The following is an 18,128-nucleotide window of genomic DNA, read 5'->3' on the forward strand; positions in this document are numbered from 1 at the left end:
ATTTTTTTAATTAATATTTCCTGATCATATTTTTCTGCATTTATCACCACAATTCTTCCCCCTTTATCTGCACCTTTTATCACTGTCTCAGTGTCTTCCTGAAGAAATTTGAAAATGGCCTTTTTCCTTTTGCCAAAAGTATAGTGATTCCTCGGAGTCTCTGTTTCAAATAGGGAGTCTAACCCTTTAAAGATAATCTTTTCAAATGTAAGTACCTCCTTAGAAACCATATTGGTGCTAGGAATGAATGCGGATTGTAAATGAAAAGAGGTAAACCCTATCTGGGAAGGCGGTTCATTAATGTCCTGATTTTTCTGAGAAATTGGCGAATTTCAATTTCCAATGTCATTTTTGGAATAAGTTCCATTGGAAAATATGATAAATCCAATTCCAGTATCTCCAATTCTTCCTTATTCAAAATTCTATTGAAAATATTGAACACTGGTGAATTGTCTGTTATCTTTTGTATGCTCTTCTCCTGGTGTCAAAGGCTTTCATAGGCTGTGGGATGTCTGGTGCGGAGGGTTCTGGGGGCATAGTCTGTTCCTCTCTCTCTCTCTCAGTCTATACCTGCCTCTCCCTAAAAAAGGACATCTATTTCATCCTTCTGTATCTCCCACCTCCCCAGTATTGTTCTTGATCCTGCTCTGAACCTGAGGATGAATCCAAAAAGGTCACCAATTTGTTATTTTAAGGTCCAGAACAGCCTGTGTTGTCAAAGTGCTGTGATGGCCAATATGTCTCACCTATATAGTCTGCCGCTAATTATGGGTATACCTTTTCTTTCACAAAAAAAGCCAATCTTCCTTAACCTTGGTACAAAGGGTTTTCGTAAATTCATCTTGTTGTTTCTGGATGACTTCCAATTTTTCTTTCGCGTTCTGATTTGTATTCTCATTAAGGAACAAATATTCAGCCGCTTCTCGGTTTCCTTACATTTCTTTGCTGGTTTTTAACCGTATTGGTAGTCAAAAGCATCCTGGCTCAGCAGCATTTTGTAGAAATGTGTGAGAAATGTTGTTTATATTCTTTGTCATACAGAAACAAGCAAGGTGTTATTCTAAACTCTTTTATTTATTTTAATCAGCAGTACAACATTCTTTTTAAAATCCCATAATTCCCAGAAGCCTTCTCATCAGTCCTCTGTGAATTACTGCCCTGAATGGTATAGAATCTGAATGTTTTTTCCCCATACTTTTGGAACCTTTTGGGATGATCCAAAATGATGGTGAATTTAATGGGAACTCCTTTGTTAGATGTGAATGGTTCGGCCACCGCAGAAGCTCCTGTGTTATTGACTGAGGACCGCAAATCATCCTATTAAAATCCTGTGACTGGTGGCCCCATGTGCTCTCTTTAAGGAAAATAAGGGTCGGGTTAGAGCCCTGCCCAAAACCTTTCACTGGGAACCACAAAGATACAGGATGCCATATGATATTGGGCTAAAAGCCTCTGGATGCCCATTGGCTGACAACTACTGTAATGATTGTTCCCTTGTGCATTAGTTATTTGATCCCTTGATCCAGGTCTTTCTTCACAGCAGGTTTGCAAGGCCCAAGGGCTAGCCTCTCCCCAGTTGATGCTGAAATTTAACAAATGCAGGCATCTAAGATTGATAATCCTGGCCACCCACCGACCCTGCACACACTCAGATCAGGTTTCTGCAATGTATGCGAGGCAGTCTTTGAGTGGCAGAGTGTCCCCTGACTCGGTATAGTCCGGAGTGCTGAGTCTTCAGCTAGGAAGCATAATGGACCTTTCCTGAGATCTGGAGAAGGGTAATTCATAGAATTCAGCGCACAAGTAGCGCACGCGGCTGGCGCACAGCGTGCGCGTGCGATAGTCTGCGCCAGCCGCGTGCGCCAAAACCGAATCCGGCGCACAGCGTATTCATGGATTTTAGGCTCTCAAACCAGCCATGGCGCAGAGTATCGCAGCGACCCTGCAGCAGCGCCAGTAACGCCCCCAAGAACGCCCTCGCGCAAGGAAAAGCCATCAAAATCGCTAAATCATCGCAAAGGGCTGCGCTAACCCTGGACCAGTTTACAGGGCTGCCAAACAAGGAACGCAAAGCGGGTAACGTGCATATCAGGGGTACGTGTGAAGTTATACACGCGATTAGCCAGGGTACGTGTATTACAGGGGTACGCGGGAAGTATAACACGCGATTAGCCAGGGTACGTGTATTACAGGGGTATGCGGTAAGTTTAACATGCGATTAGCCAGGGTACGTGTATTACAGGGGTACGCGGGAAGTTTAACACGCGATTAGCCAGGGTACGTGTATTACAGGGGTATGCGGGAAGTTTAACATGCGATTAGCCAGGGTACGTGTATTACAGGGGTACGCGGGAAGTTTAACACGCGATTAGCCAGGGTACGTGTATTACAGGGGTACGCGGGAAGTTTAACACGCGATTAGCCAGGGTACGTGTATTACAGGGGTACGCGGGAAGTTTAACACGCGATTAGCCAGGGTACGTGTATTACAGGGGTATGCGGGAAGTTTAACATGCGATTAGCCAGGGTACGTGTATTACAGGGGTACGCGGGAAGTTTAACACGCGATTAGCCAGGGTACGTGTATTACAGGGGTACGCGGGAAGTTTAACACGCGATTGGCCAGGGTACGTGTATTACAGGGGTATGCGGGAAGTTTAACACGCGATTAGCCAGGGTACGTGTATTACAGGGGTGCGCAGGAATTATCACACGCGATTTGGCTGGGTACGTGTATTACAGGGGTGCGTGGGAATCATCACACGCGATTTGGCTGGGAACGTGTATTACAGGGGTGCGTGGGAAGTCACACGCGATTAGGCTGGGTGGGTCCTCACAGGTGTTCCCTGTACACCCTCCACGGCCCCTGCAGGCAGCCAACAAAACAGGGGACTACCCTGCACACCTGCTCATGTCCCCCTGCACCCCCACCCCCCAGCAGTGCAGGGGCAGCCTGCACCAGGCCCCCACCCATGCCACCCACCACCCCCAACCCCCAGCAGTGCAGGGGCAGCCTCCACCAGGCCCCCACCCATGCCTCCCACCACCCCCAACCCCCAGCAGTGCAGGGGCAGCCTCCACCAGGCCCCCACCCATGTCTCCCACCACCCCCACCCCCCCGCCACCAGGGGCAGCCTCCACCAGGCCCCCACCCATGCCTCCCACCACCCCCAACCCCCAGCAGTGCAGGGGCAGCCTCCACCAGGCCCCCACCCATGCCTCCCACCACCCCCAACCCCCAGCAGTGCAGGGGCAGCCTCCACCAGGCCCCCACCCATTTCTCCCACCACCCCCACCCCCCCGCCACCAGGGGCACCCTCCACCAGGCCCCCACCCATGTCTCCCACCACCCCCAACCCCCAGCAGTGCACGGGCAGCCTCCACCAGGCCCCCACCCATGTCTCCCACCACCCCCACCCCCCCGCCACCAGGGGCAGCCTCCACCAGGCCCCCACCCATGCCTCCCACCACCCCCAACCCCCAGCAGTGCAGGGGCAGCCTCCACCAGGCCCCCACCCATGCCTCCCACCACCCCCAACCCCCACCATCCAGGGGCACCCTCCACCAGGCCCCCACTCATGTCTCCCACCACCCCCACCCTCCCGCCACCAGGGGCAGCCTCCACCAGGCCCCCACCCATGCCTCCCACCCCCCCCAACCCCCACCATCCAGGGGCACCCTCCACCAGGCCCCCACTCATGTCTCCCACCACCCCCACCCCCCGCCACCAGGGGCAGCCTCCACCAGGCCCCCACCCATGTCTCCCACCACCCCCACTCCCCCCCGCCACCAGGGGCAGCCTCCACCAGGCCCCCACTCATGTCTCCCACCACCCCCAGCCCCCACCATCCAGGGGCACCCTCCACCAGGCCCCCACTCATGTCTCCCACCACCCCCAGCCCCCACCATCCAGGGGCACCCTCCACCAGGCCCCCACTCATGTCTCCCACCACCCCCACCCCCCCGCCACCAGGGGCAGCCTCCACCAGGCCCCCACCCATGTCTCCCACCACCCCCACCCCCCCCGCCACCAGGGGCAGCCTCCACCAGGCCCCCACTCATGTCTCCCACCACCCCCAGCCCCCACCATCCAGGGGCACTCTCCACCAGGCCCCCACTCATGTCTCCCACCACCCCCAGCCCCCACCATCCAGGGGCACCCTCCACCAGGCCCCCACTCATGTCTCCCACCACCCCCACCCCCCCGCCACCAGGGGCAGCCTCCACCAGGCCCCCACCCATGCCTCCCACCACCCCCAACCCCCACCATCCAGGGGCACCCTCCACCAGGCCCCCACTCATGTCTCCCACCACCCCCACCCTCCCGCCACCAGGGGCAGCCTCCACCAGGCCCCCACCCATGCCTCCCACCCCCCCCAACCCCCAGCAGTGCAGGGGCAGCCTCCACCAGGCCCCCACCCATGTCTCCCACCACCCCCACCCCCCCGCCACCAGGGGCACTCTCCACCAGGCCCCCACCCATGTCTCCCACCACCCCCACCCTCACGCCACCAGGGGCAGCCTCCACCAGGCCCCCACCCATGCCTCCCACCACCCCCAACCCCCAGCAGTGCAGGGGCAGCCTCCACCAGGCCCCCACCCATGTCTCCCACCACCCCCACCCCCCCCCCGCCACCAGGGGCAGCCTCCACCAGGCCCCCACTCATGTCTCCCACCACCCCCAGCCCCCACCATCCAGGGGCAGCCTCCACCAGGCCCCCACCCATGTCTCCCACCACCCCCACCCCCCCGCCACCAGGGGCACCCTCCACCAGGCCCCCACCCATGTCTCCCACCACCCCCACCAGTGCAGGGGCACCCTCCACCAGGCCCCCACCCATGTCTCCCAACACCCCCACCCACCAGCACTGTGGGGCACGTGGCCAGCAGGCAGTCAGGCAGCAGCAGATGGCAGGTGGGAGCGTGCTCAGGGCTCTGGGGGGCAGTAATTTGGCCTCCTGGCCAGGAGCGTGGTCTCTCGTGTGTGAACGCGTGGACAGCCTGATAGGGAGTGAAATCCCACACGTCAGCAAAGGCCCTTAGCGCGTAAACCCGTCAACAGCAAATGCGCGCCTATAGTCACCTGCACGTGCAGGAAATTGTTGCGTGACACGTCCCAGTGTCAAAGCGTGTGATTGGTGAAAATGGATCTACACGCAGAAGTGACAAAGCGTGTGATTGGTGAAAATGGATCTACACGCAGAAGTGACAAAGCGTGTGATTGGTGAAAATGGATCTACACGCAGGAGTGACAAAGCGTGTGATTGGTGAACGTACACGCCGCGTAAGTGACGCTGAACGTGTGGGCCTGTATATAAGGTACATGTAGAACACCATTTCCTTGTACGTGCTTTTCGTGGAGAGCGAGTGGGTGAATTCTGTACTTCTTGTCGTTTCACACGCGATTTACTTCACGGCGTTTCCAGTTCGTATTCCCTGTTACCTCTGACAGCTTTTTCTCTTTTTTCTCTTTTACTGGTTTACCTGGGCCTGTTCCCTCAAACAGTGTCCCCTTCTACTGTTGTCCTGTCTTCTCAGACAGCGTACACATCTTCTTTTGGCGGGGGTTTAGCCAGCCAAACGCGCTCATTTTTCACGCTCTTTTACCTGGCAGACGGTGAGTCACGCACGTATCCAACTTCTGTGCTTGCCCCGTGTGTAGCCTACCCCTTCAGAGGTCATTCTAGGCTGCGTGTGACACGCATACGTTCATTCTTGTGTTACTGGGTGCCACAGCGTAGTGCAGGTTTTTCTTTCTGCACACGTGGTCTAGGAGGGGTTGCGTGCACGTCATCTCCCTTTTTTGGGCCTCCTGTGCGTTGCGTGACCCGTCATCTTTCCCCAGGGGTTACAATCAGCCGTGCTAGAGCACTAGGGTACAATTACCATCTGGTACCCAACCCCTTTGACCCCCAATTGCCCAGGACAATTGTCTACAGCCACTCCCATACGCACATTAATATCAGTGCCATGGCTGGGAGGCGAGGATTCCGTAAGGGTGGCAAAGGTGGAAGAGCCACAAGTGGTGGCCGTGGTGGATCCGGTAGGGGACGTGGTCGTAACTTGCAGGGTGAGCCTGTCCCCCCATGTGTGGAGGACCAGTCAAGGGCACCCATCATACCCCCCCCTCCCCCCCTCCCCCCCTCCCGTTGAGGCTGAAGTGGCTGACACCATCCATGCTCAGCCCTTGTTGGACCAGCCCATTGTGGCACCAGACCTGGCTGACTCCATGGCTGACTTCCAGGTCAGCAGGGCTACGACACGTGCGCTGGTGCACGTTGATGCCATCATGCCACGTGGATCTGGGGCAGCAAGGTCATCTGCTGCACCAAGGAGGCAGGGCGGAGAGGCTGCAGGGGCAGCTGCGGCTCCATCCACCCCAGCCCTCACACACCCAGCCAGGACAGTGTCGGTCCTAGTCCATGCTGCTGACATTCCCCCTGACACCATCACACTAGAGCCAATGCCTGCACCAACTCCCATGCTGAGTGTGCAATCCCACACTCCTGATACAGAGTCCACCAGGGCTCCTGCCCCTAGTGTCCAGAGCGGCGCAGGACACTCAGGATCACCACCACCTTCCAAGCGGAAGAGGAAGAGTGCTCGTCCGGCACAGGCTGATGCCCCAGACACGGCTACACAGTCCGGCCCGTCCAGGAAGCCCAGCTTCACGGATGACGAACTGAATGCACTTGTCGAGTATGTGTCCGGACATGACAACGAGATGGTCATTGTTGCAGGATCCAAGACCACACCTGCACAACGCCAGGCACACTGGCAGACCGTTGCGGACATCGTAAGTGCCCTTGGAATCGTGAGGCGCACAGCCAATGATTGCTATAAGCGCTGGAATGACCTAAAGCGCAGGGCAAAGAGTAAGCTGGCCTCAAGTCATGCCGCAACTCTAGTGACTGGAGGTGGGTCTCCAGTAGTAGACATGGAACTCACTCCACATGAGTCAGTCGCTGGGACCTACGTCACGGAGGAACAGATCCAAGGCGTGGGAGATCTGGCTGATTACGAGGCATTGTCCGGTGAGTGCACATGCATGTGTGTGTCATCCATGTGCATGGTGTGTGTGTGAGGGCTTCTGTTCGGGTGCCAGGTGAGAGTGTGTGCGCCTGAGTCGTATGGGTCAGCCATGTGCTTCATGCAATCCTTCCTGCGCAGCTGCATTTGGCCATAGCAGTATCACTTCTGCCAACAGTAGACATCTAGCACAACTGCACGCCAGTTGCCCTTGAAGTGTCACCTTGACACAACATATTTGCTTCTTTTTCACTGTTCATTCAGTCAGTTTGTTTGCATTCCACCACTTTCACTAGGCATGTCGCTGTCCACTAGTCACATGTCTGACATGGGTATGGTAAAGTGGAGTGACTTTGTTACCTGGATATCATTTGTACACACATGTCCCTGTGCAATTTGACCATTTCAGACTGGCAGCTCCAGGTGAAAAATCTGACCTGTTAGAATTAGAAAAGCTATTACATGCGGGAACTGGACTGAATGAATAGGTGCTGCCCTCCTCTCCATCTTCACTCAATAGCAATGGTACATGCCATCTGTGTGATGGCATGTGTGTTTCACCTGCCAATCACAGGCCAATGTGTGATGCCACTGCCAGGCAGCATGCAGAAAATTTGTTCATCTTCCATCTTGGTGTCATCAGTGTGTGCCATTTGCCTGCACTTCATACGCAGTGAGGGTGCATGCATGGGAGGGTTTTAGTCATGTGGGACATGTGTCAATCAAGTACTGGTTCTCTTGCTTCTCAGCCCTCAATGTGTGCCATGGTGCTAATGCCTGTTTCCATTTCTTTGTTTTCATGTCTTTGCAGGGGAAGACGCACCTGATACTGCTGGGGTTGTGGAGATGGTGCAGACCCAGGAGGTGTCCCAGGGCCGACCAACCACCAGTGAGGGACGTGGTGTGGTGGTGGGGGAGAACCCACAAGTGCTGCAGGTCGTGCTCTCAAGGGGTGTCTCTGGCTGCACCTCCCCCGAGCTGTAACCAGGTGTTGATTCGGATGAGACCTACGTGCCGTCGCAGGTGAGTGTTCCAGGGAGGGATTCTGTTCTGTCTCACCCACCTGCACCAGGGTCAGTACCCTCCATGGGGATGTCAGTGTTGGCAGCTACGCCTTCGGTGGTTACGGATGCAGGGTCACACTCCGCGACATCTGATCCTGTTCCTGGGCCAGCAGATCAGAGGGGGAATGCAGTCCTGCAGCCTCAGGCAGTGCCGGCACAGCAAGGCGCAGTTCGCCTTGCCCCAGACAGGTGTGGTGCCCGCCGACGTGGTGGCCGTACGCCACCCGGCAATACCGCATGGGAGCAATCCATTTACGGTATGGCTACCCAACAGGCTGCATCATCCGAGATGATGGCTCAGGCCATGGATAGGGTGGCCACTTCCATTGTCCCCCCAGAAAGGCTGATGGAGCGACTAGAGCAGGCAACCGACTCCATCTGCCAGTCACACAGGGAGGACATGTTGGGGTCCAACAGGGACAGGCGGGCGGCACTGGCGACTCTGCAGGAGGCCATCTCCATTGAGTCCCAGGGCCACAGGGAAGCCCTGAGGCAGGAGCTCCTTCACCTCAGGACGACTCTTGTTGAGCTTGAGGCTTCAACACACCAAAGGACAGAACAGCAGCTGGAGCGTCTCACCCGTACGCTCTCAGCTGAGATGCAGACAACGAGGGCGGAGGTCCGGGCATCCCGTGAGTTGTTGCATGGGGACCTCCGCACACTCATCCTCCAGAACCAGACCTACCACACCCGCATGCTTGCAGCCATGGAGGAGCAGACTAGGGCCTTGCGTGGGCTGCCTCCCATAGTGCAACCACCTCCGGATGCAGCTGCACAGGGTGATAATAGCGACAGCAGTGATACTCCCACAATAGGGTAGCCGTGTGGGCCATGAGCCCATGGAGGTGTTTCATCTTCCCAGGATCCACGCAGGTGGGTTCTGGTGTGCATCCTGTCCACGGACCTCCTGGGTGGCCTCCCCAACCCCCCCGGGCCCATCAATGGCCATTTTTGATTGTTTCTTATTTTTATTTTTATTTTGATTTCTTTTATTCCCAATTTTTTTGGGACAATCTGTTGGCTTCGATCTGTTGGCTTCGATCTGTTGGCTTCCGTGGTTCCTGTGGGCATACGCTGCATTGTGGCTGGGCACATGCAGGCTTGTAATGTATTTGGTTCAGATGCTTGGGTTTGAGTCACACACACCCCTCCTGCTTCCCGTTTCCATGGGCTTGCAAAGGGTGTGCCCAAGTGACAGTGAATTACACAGTGACGTTGGACTCCCATGAGCTGTGTGGCCAGTCTGTAGTCAATACTGTGTATACATTCATAGTGCATATTGCTGTTGTGTTGTACACTGCATGTTGCATTGATGTGTAACTCTTCTTCTGTGTCTACCTCCCAATTTGCAGGTCCCTTCCTCATGTCCACACAAGGACCTCTAGTCTGGAGATGGGGACCATGTTGGCAGCAGTGCACCTACAACTCTACATGGCGACAACACTGCACAGTTGGTAGTGGTGGGAGTGCAGGCATTTCCAGGTGGTGAGACTACTAATATGTAACATTTGTGATGTCATGTTAATGGTACTACGTGCTCAAGTATGTTGTTGGTCCGGCATTGCTGTGAGCATTTCAGGTGTTGCAGGTTTCTAATAGTGCCACTGTACATAGTGAGACTGATGTCATGTTGTGGGGATTACTTTGTTTACCTGCAATTAGCATGACATGGCACGGTGTGTCGTGTGGCGGTGCTGGGGTTGGGTTGGCTGACATGGCACTGTCCTATTGTTGCATTTTGCAAGTGGGTATTCATTTTAGCTGCTTCAATGTGTAACTTCACAAAACTGCATTGGTGGTGTCTGTGTGGGTAGGGATGCACACATTGTGACACTTCCAGGTGAACAATCTCAGGCTGACATGGTATTCCCGGTTCATTCTCAGACATTCAGGATCAGTGTCAGGTTGAGTCATCATTGATTGTCAGATGGAATGTGCCAGGGCAGTGTGCACTCCACAGGGGTGTGATTTCTATGTGAAGTAATTAGCCACTAGCTGTGTACGGGCTGCCTCCCCCCGTGCCCTTTCCCCTCCCATGCGCAGCGGCTGTGCATGTGGTTGGGGATGTGGGGCCACCACCATGTCCACGGCCAGGCCCCGGCGTGTTGCAACGTTGTGCAGGACACATGCTGCCACTATGATCCTGCACACTACTGGGGGAGCGTATAACAGCTGCCCGCCAGAACGGTCAAGGGAGCGAAAGCGTGACTTTAGCACTCCGAATGTGCGCTCCACTATGCCCCTGGTTGTAATGTGGGCTGTGTTATATCTTACCTGGGGTGGCGTGGTGGGGTTCCGATTTGGCGTCATCATGTGGGGGCTGAGAGGGTAGGCACTGTCCCCTGTGGAGGTGGCGATTGGTATCATTGGTGGGGTTGTGACCTTGCTCAGTATCCAACATGCATGCATGTGCAGTGGCATACATACTCACCAAGCAGCCATGTATCGCCATGCCGCCCAGCATCTATGTCCCGGCATAGGGTGGACATTCGGTAAATGAAGCTGTCGTGGGTGGACCCGGGATAGTTGGCATATACTGAGGTGATGATTCCCTTGGCATTACATACTACCTGCACGTTGATGGAATGCCAGTGCTTGCGGTTCCTATAGATGTGCTCTGATGCCCTGGGGGGACGTAGAGCCACATGGGTGCAGTCGATGGCACCTAGCACTTTGGGGAATCGTGCCACTCCGTAAAAATCCAGGGCGGCAGCATGCCTTTCTGCAGGTGTTCTGGGCAGGTATATGTGCCTGCGGACTGATGGGCGTGCAGTCATGATGTTCAAGACCTGGTGTAGGCAGCGTGACTGGGTGGCCTGTGACACCCCACCCACTATGGCACTTGTCCGCTGAAATGATCCAGTGGCTAAGAAGTGCAGTACATTGAGGACCTTCTCCAGGGGGCTGAGTGCTTGGGAGCACAGGGTGGGTGATGTGAGGTCATCCTCCCACTCAGTCACCAGGTCCAGTATGATGTGTGGTGGAAACCTGTACCTCCCATACACCTGGTCATCAGGCATCCCGAAAAGGCTGGTTCTGGGTGTGAATATTCTGGCCCTGACTATCCTCCTCCTCCTCCTTTGGTAGCCCACTGCCACTGCTGCTAGGAACGGTATGTTCATCCTGGCGTCTGAGCTTGTTATTGTTAAAGTCCGCAATTTTATGCTTTGCGCGTGTTCTAGGCGAGCGTGTGACCCGCGCACCCCTGGAATCCAGTTCCCAGTCCAATAGCGTGTGGAAATTCACACACACCACGGGATACAGCGTGTGACCCGCGCACCCCTGGAATCCAGTTCCCAGTCCAATAGCGTGTGGAAATTCACACGCACCACGGGATACAGGTTCGCTGACGTACTTGCGTGTGTAAGTGGCCGCGCACCCATTAAATACACGTACATAGGCCAATCGCGTGTACGCGCACTTTTGTCCAATTACACGCAATGAAATACACGTACATAGGCCAATCACGCGATGACACTCTGACGTGCAGTATTTCCACGTGTGTTCCGTCATCACGTGCTGAGTGGGGAACGCCCGTGCGGGTCACGTCAGACGCGCTTACGCGCTGAGGGACTCTGGTCCAATAGAATCGCGTATGCGTGCTGACGCGCTTACGCGCTAAGGGCCTTTCCTCGAATTTCACGCTGACGTGCAGGATTTTCACGTGCCAAATCACTCCGTATCAAGCTGGCCACCCGAAAACACACGGAACACCACGCTCCTGCCCAGAAGGCCGAGTTACTGCCCCCCAGTGCCCCAAGCAGCCTCCCACGTGCTATCTGCTGCTGCCTGCCTGCCTGCCTGCTGCCACCGTGCCCTGCCATTTGGTGCCTGCACATCAGCCATCTGCAGGGGTCCAGTTGCTGTGTCCACCCCTGCTGGAACTGAAGACTCCCAACTGGGATTACATCGCTCCACAGCCCAGCCCCAGGACCCAGTTGCCCACCCACACCTGCCTCTGGGGTTGCCATGTCGGGCACTTCCACATCTGGCACCAGTGGCAACCCCAGGCCAGAGGGGCAGAGGGGCACCAGCTTCACTGCCACCGAAGTTGGTGTCCTGGTGGAGCATGTCCTGGGGCAGTATGATGCCCTCTTTGGATCGTCCCGCGCCAGCAAGGAAGGACGGGAGAGGATCTGGGCCGACTGTGTGGTTGCCATCAACGCGGAGGGGGTGGCAACCCGCAACGTCCAGAAGATCAAGAAGCGCTGGGAGGACTTGAGGTCCAGGACCCTTGTGAAGGCCCGGCGCCTCGTGGAGGGGGGCCGGGGCCGCATGAGTTCCATCCAGAAGAGGGTCCTGGAACGCGTACGCCCAGCGCTCCACGCCCAGGTCCTTGAGAGGGAGGCCCGTCTGGAGTTGAGCGGTATGTGTCCAAGCATTACTGTGTGAGACAGGGCATGTTGCGGTGTGCTGGTTCTATGATACTTGCCTGTATGTGTGCCATGGGCCATGTATGCATGTATGTGTGCAGGGACATCATGGTAATGCATGTGCGACCAGTGATGTGTGACCCACATGGTTGTTGCATGTGTTGAAATGCGGCATGGGGAGCCCTATGCAGATTTTGGACATGAGAGCATGCCAGTCTCTGTACCTGGACATGGATGGGGGTGAAGGATGGGTGCTGATGCCAGGTACATATATGGTAGCCATGTCTGTGTGCCTGACCTGCGTGTCTGTGACTTGTGCATGCCATGGATGCATGACACATGTGTGTGACAATGCACAGATTCAGTGACGCACCCAACTTACCCTTGTTTCGCCTGTGTTCGGTGTGTTTGGGGCCAGATGGATGTGACTGAGGTGAAGTGTGTGCATGTGATATGCATGAGCCATGATGCATGTGAGTTACATATCATTGAATGTTTCTAGAGTCCATTGGACATGCATGGAAATGTCCATGGCATGCACCATGCCTGTTACTGTGTGTGTTTTGCCTGGACTGACCCATGTGTTGTGGAGGGACATGATGGAAGTGTACTTTGACAGTGGTGCTCATCTGCTATTGCTTCCTGTCTAGGGGACCATTGTACAGTAGCCTGATGCTTGTGTCCTTTGTCTCCCTCTACGCAGCGGCTAGTGAAGAAGAGGGCGGAGACGGCGCTGTGGAGCAAGGCGGCGGGGATGCCCCCACGGCTGCAGCGGAAGGGGTGGGTGAGCCCCCACAGGGGCCTGCTACGGCGGGAGACGGTGAGGAGCCATCCAGGTTGGTGGTTTGCACAGAGGAGGAGGAGGCCGACACTGGTGCACACATGGGGCCTGGTGGGAGCATCCCTGCTGGTGCAAGTGGTGCAGTCCAGGGCCAGGGGCAGGAGGCAGCACAGGTCACCGTGGAGGGGCCTGTGCATGTCACTGTCCCTGACCCTGTGAGTGCACCACCATGCACCAGCAGGGATGCCCCGTCCCAGGCCCGTCCGCAGGTAGAGGGGATGTCCATGTCACCTGACTCCCCTCCACCTGCGGACGTGGTAACCCCTGGCCGCGTGGAGAAGGTCCTGATTGGGGTCGCGATGCGCACGGCTGTGATTCGTGATGACGTGCGTGCTTCCCGGGAGGAGCACGCACGTCATCACGAAGTGCACCGTGCCGACGTGGCCCAATTGGGATCGGCCATGTTCGGGGGTTTCCTGCATGTGTTGGCCAATCTGACGGCCCTCTCCTCCTCTGTGCAGGCTATCCACCGGTCGTTCTCCTTGCCGTCTTCCGGCCCAGATGCCACCAGGGCCCCCTGTGGACCTGCCCCGACCAATGCAGCCAGCTCGGTGGGGATCCCATCCCTGCCACAGTTGGGAGTCGGAGGTCCAGCAGGGGTGGACAACACAGCAAGTGGACCCCAGCAGATGGAAGATGTGACGGCATCATCGGGCAGGGCACGTGCACGACGGCGTCGGTGGTTTCCATCAGCCTGGATGCCGTCGTGCTGGCAGAGGCAGTGGCGTCGGAGGCAGCAGCGGGCTCGACGTGGGAGGCATCATGGCTCGGGGCCATCAAGATCCGAGGGGCAGGCATCGGCCGGAGGGCAGGGCAACCCTGGGATGGTGGTGTGTTCCGTGTGGGAGGAGTTTGGCCAGCGGATAGGTGCGGAGCGGCAGCGGGCGGAAGAGGAGCGGCTCGCCATGGTCAGGGCGGAGTTCTCCATGCGTCGGGCATTGAGGCGGGCTGAGTGCCTCGAGGAAGCTCGCAGGGAGTTTGAGGTGGACATGGGGTTGTCCCTGCGAGACCTCGGGGCCAGGACAGAGTCCCGCCTCCAGGACATCGACATGGAGTTCGATGATGCCCTGGCCAGCAACATCACCAAGTGAGCCGCAGGACTTGCCCGCTGCCTTTGTATATAGTTATTTAGTTAGTTAGTGCTAGGTTTCCTTTATTTATTTTTATTATTTTGGACCGCTCGGACAATGGCCACTTTTTTGTACATATATTTTTCATTAGTTAGTGGTAGGTTTCATTTTTGGTGTTGGGCTCATGGACCCTGGAACATTCCTGTATATAGTTTGTTTTTTTGGGAGATACATTTTTTTAATTTCTTATTGTTTTCACCATGACGTAATGGTTTTTCATTAATTTCCTATTACATGATATTGCTTTGGACAAATTAATTTTAATTTTTTTTTCCTTTGTTTTTTTGTTTATCACTTTTGTTCTCGGACATGGACCATTTATTTACTTAGCCACATCGTTGTATGTTTGTAAATTTCACTTATTTTTGGTATTTAATACATTTTTTATATTTTCTTACACTTGTGTTATTTTCTCATTGGTTTGTTACATGTCATGATATGGGTTTTGACATTCACTTGCACCCATTGTGTATGTGTGTGTGACGGACATGTGTTCTTTTGCATACTTGGCATTGGGGTTGTGTCATGTGATTGCATTCACTATGTGGGTGGATGCAATCCTTGCCTGGGTGTTTGTGCTGGGTATGCTGGCCATTACTGCCATGATTGTGTATCGTCAGGACCTGGGGCCAGGGGGACATGTGTGGGGGCCTGCTGGCAGGTTCCCCACAGTGCTGGGGGGGTGGGGGTGGTGGGAGACATGAGTGGGGGCCTGGTGGAGGGTGCCCCTGGATGGTGGGGGGTGGGGGTGGTGGGAGACATGGTTGGGGGCCTGGTGGAGGGTGCCCCTGGTGGCGGGGGGGTGGGGGTGGTGGGAGGCATGGGTGGGGGCCTGGTGGAGGGTGCCCCTGGTGACTGGGGGGGTGGGGGTGGTGGGTGACATGAGTGGGGGCCTGGTGGAGGCTGCCCCTGCACTGCTGGGGGGTGGGGGTGGTGGGTGACATGAGTGGGGGCCTGGTGGAGGGTGCCCCTGGATGGTGGGGGGTGGGGGTGGTGGGAGACATGAGTGGGGGCCTGGTGGAGGGTGCCCCTGGTGGCGGGGGGGTGGGGGTGGTGGGAGGCATGGGTGGGGGCCTGGTGGAGCCTGCCCCTGCACTGCTGGGGGGTGGGGGTGGTGGGAGACATGAGTGGGGGCCTGGTGGAGGGTGCCCCTGGATGGTGGGGGGTGGGGGTGGTGGGAGACATGGTTGGGGGCCTGGTGGAGGGTGCCCCTGGTGACTGGGGGGGTGGGGGTGGTGGGAGACATGGTTGGGGGCCTGGTGGAGGGTGCCCCTGGTGACTGGGGGGGTGGGGGTGGTGGGAGACATGAGTGGGGGCCTGGTGGAGGGTACCCCTGGTGACTGGGGTGGTGGGGGTGGTGGGAGACATGAGCAGGTGTGCAGGGTAGTCCCCTGTTTTGTGGGCTGCCTGCAGGGGCCGTCGAGGGTGACAGGACCCACCCAGCCTAATCGCGTGTGTAACTTCGCACGCACCCCTGTAATACACGTACCAAGCCAAATCGCGTGTGATAATTCCCGCGCACCCCTGAAATACACGCGCCCAGCCTATTCGCGTGTGGAAATTCCCGCGCACCCCTGAAATACACGCGCCCAGCCTATTCGCGTGTGGAACTTCCCGCGCACCCCTGAAATACACGCGGCCAGGCTATTCGCGTGTGGGACTTCCCGCGCACCCCTGAAATCCACGTACCCTGACTAATCGCGTGTGGAACTTCCCGCGCACCCCTGCAATCCACGTACCCGGCCATATCGCGTGTGGAACTTCCCGCGCACCCCTGAAATCCACGTACCCGGCCATATCGCGTGTGGGACTTCCCGCGCACCCCTGAAATCCACGTACCCTGACTAATCGCGTGTGGAACTTCCCGCGCACCCCTGCAATCCACGTACCCGGCCATATCGCGTGTGGAACTTCCCGCGCACCCCTGAAATCCACGTACCCGGCCATATCGCGTGTGGAACTTCCCGCGCACCCCTGAAATCCACGTACCCGGCCATATCGCGTGTGGGACTTCCCGCGCACCCCTGAAATCCACGTACCCTGCCATATCGCGTGTGGAACTTCCCGCGCACCCCTGCAATCCACGTACCCTGACTAATCGCGTGTGGAACTTCCCGCGCACCCCTGTAATCCACGTACCCGGCCATATCGCGTGTGCAACTTCCCGCGCACCCCAGTATGCACGCACACGTTTATTTTTTCTCTCAGCGCGTGTCTGTGTTTGTGGGTACCCCTTTGTACGTCATTTGTCCTGGAGGGCCACAGTATTGGACATTGATCATGTCTGTATATAGGTGCTATTTGTTGGCGCACCTTTTAGCGCACATTTCTTGCAGGCGCAGGGACGCTACCGCCTGCTTTCTTGTGGCGGTCGTGTTTGTGCCTGTTTGTGCCTGTGCGCTGCTTTGAGCGTGCGCTTTTTTGCCCTATTCTATTCCATGAATACGTGTTGTATGCGAGCGTGTGGGCGTTCCGCGCACTTGCCTCCTATACTTTCCCCGTGCCGCCCACATTCTTCCCCATTCCGAGTGTTGTGCCCCATTTTATTCCCCATTCCGAGTGTCCCGCCCTGTGTTCCGCCTACTTTAGAGCTGTGCGCTGCGCTCGGAGTGATAGCGCAGTGGCCGTGGCGCACGACGTTGGTTGACCTGTGCGCCGGCCTGCGCCGCGCGCTTTTTCAGCGCACGTCCTCTGCTTTTCTTGCGCACGGACTTCCATGAATCGACGTGCGCTGGTTTCCCTGCGCTTTTCGCTAATTTTCGGCGCAGCGCACGTATTGGCCCCTCTGCGCCGGGATTTTCGGCGCACATTTATTCCATGAATCTATAGTGTTCAACCTGCATTTGAAGCAACCTCTGGAGCCTAAAAACAGAACTGTAGGTTGTTGTGTAAGGGAAGCAAAAGACCTTGTTGGAACCTTGAGGTGTTCAAACATCTTTTGGAGGACAGTAACATCTTTGTTTGCCTTCTCTAAAAAGCTTGATGGACCTTCACTTTTAATTGTTCCACACATAATGTTAAACCTGGTGATGGAATTTTTCAGGCCACATTTCTTTCAGTCTATTTGGTGTTCTAATTTTTAATGTGTCTGCATCACCTTGCTCCCACTGTTATTGAAGGCACTCTAATTAGATCGAAGGGAACATCAGGTAATAATTTGTCCTACTGGTGCATGAATAAAGTAGCACTTCCAGCCACCTTCAGGTGTCTTGCAGAGGTCATGAATGTCAGCAGGAAACGCCTATGAAATATTAAGGTTGCAAATGTTCTTGCTCCCAGAGACAAACTGACCCCTTTGCCCCATCCAGCTTTTTATTGGCTTTGACATTGATGGCCACCACTTCTGCAAACATGGGTGGGTGGCTGGTGAGATTGAAAAACAGTAAATCACTGGCCATCCGTATTGAAGATTCCTATCCTGCTAGAGGATACATTTTGTTCATAAGCTGAGACATGAATATCTTTTCAGAATCATGCCATTTCCTCCTTAATTTATTTTTCATGGATGAATCTAGGTTCAGGTTAAGGCTCAGCCATCAGAGCAAATCCAACTTTTTTGCTATATGAGACATCATTTTCAACATTTGCTCAGAAACCTGAGTGTTTATTTATTTATTCATGTATTGCACTTAGATTGTATGTGCTCTTTGTACATAGATGGAATATAGGCGGTAAACATTGTTGTTTGTAC

This window comes from Ambystoma mexicanum, chromosome 12 (assembly GCF_040938575.1).
Source record: "Ambystoma mexicanum isolate Mex_15411 chromosome 12, UKY_AmexF1_1, whole genome shotgun sequence".
Taxonomy (NCBI): Eukaryota; Metazoa; Chordata; class Amphibia; order Caudata; family Ambystomatidae; genus Ambystoma; species Ambystoma mexicanum.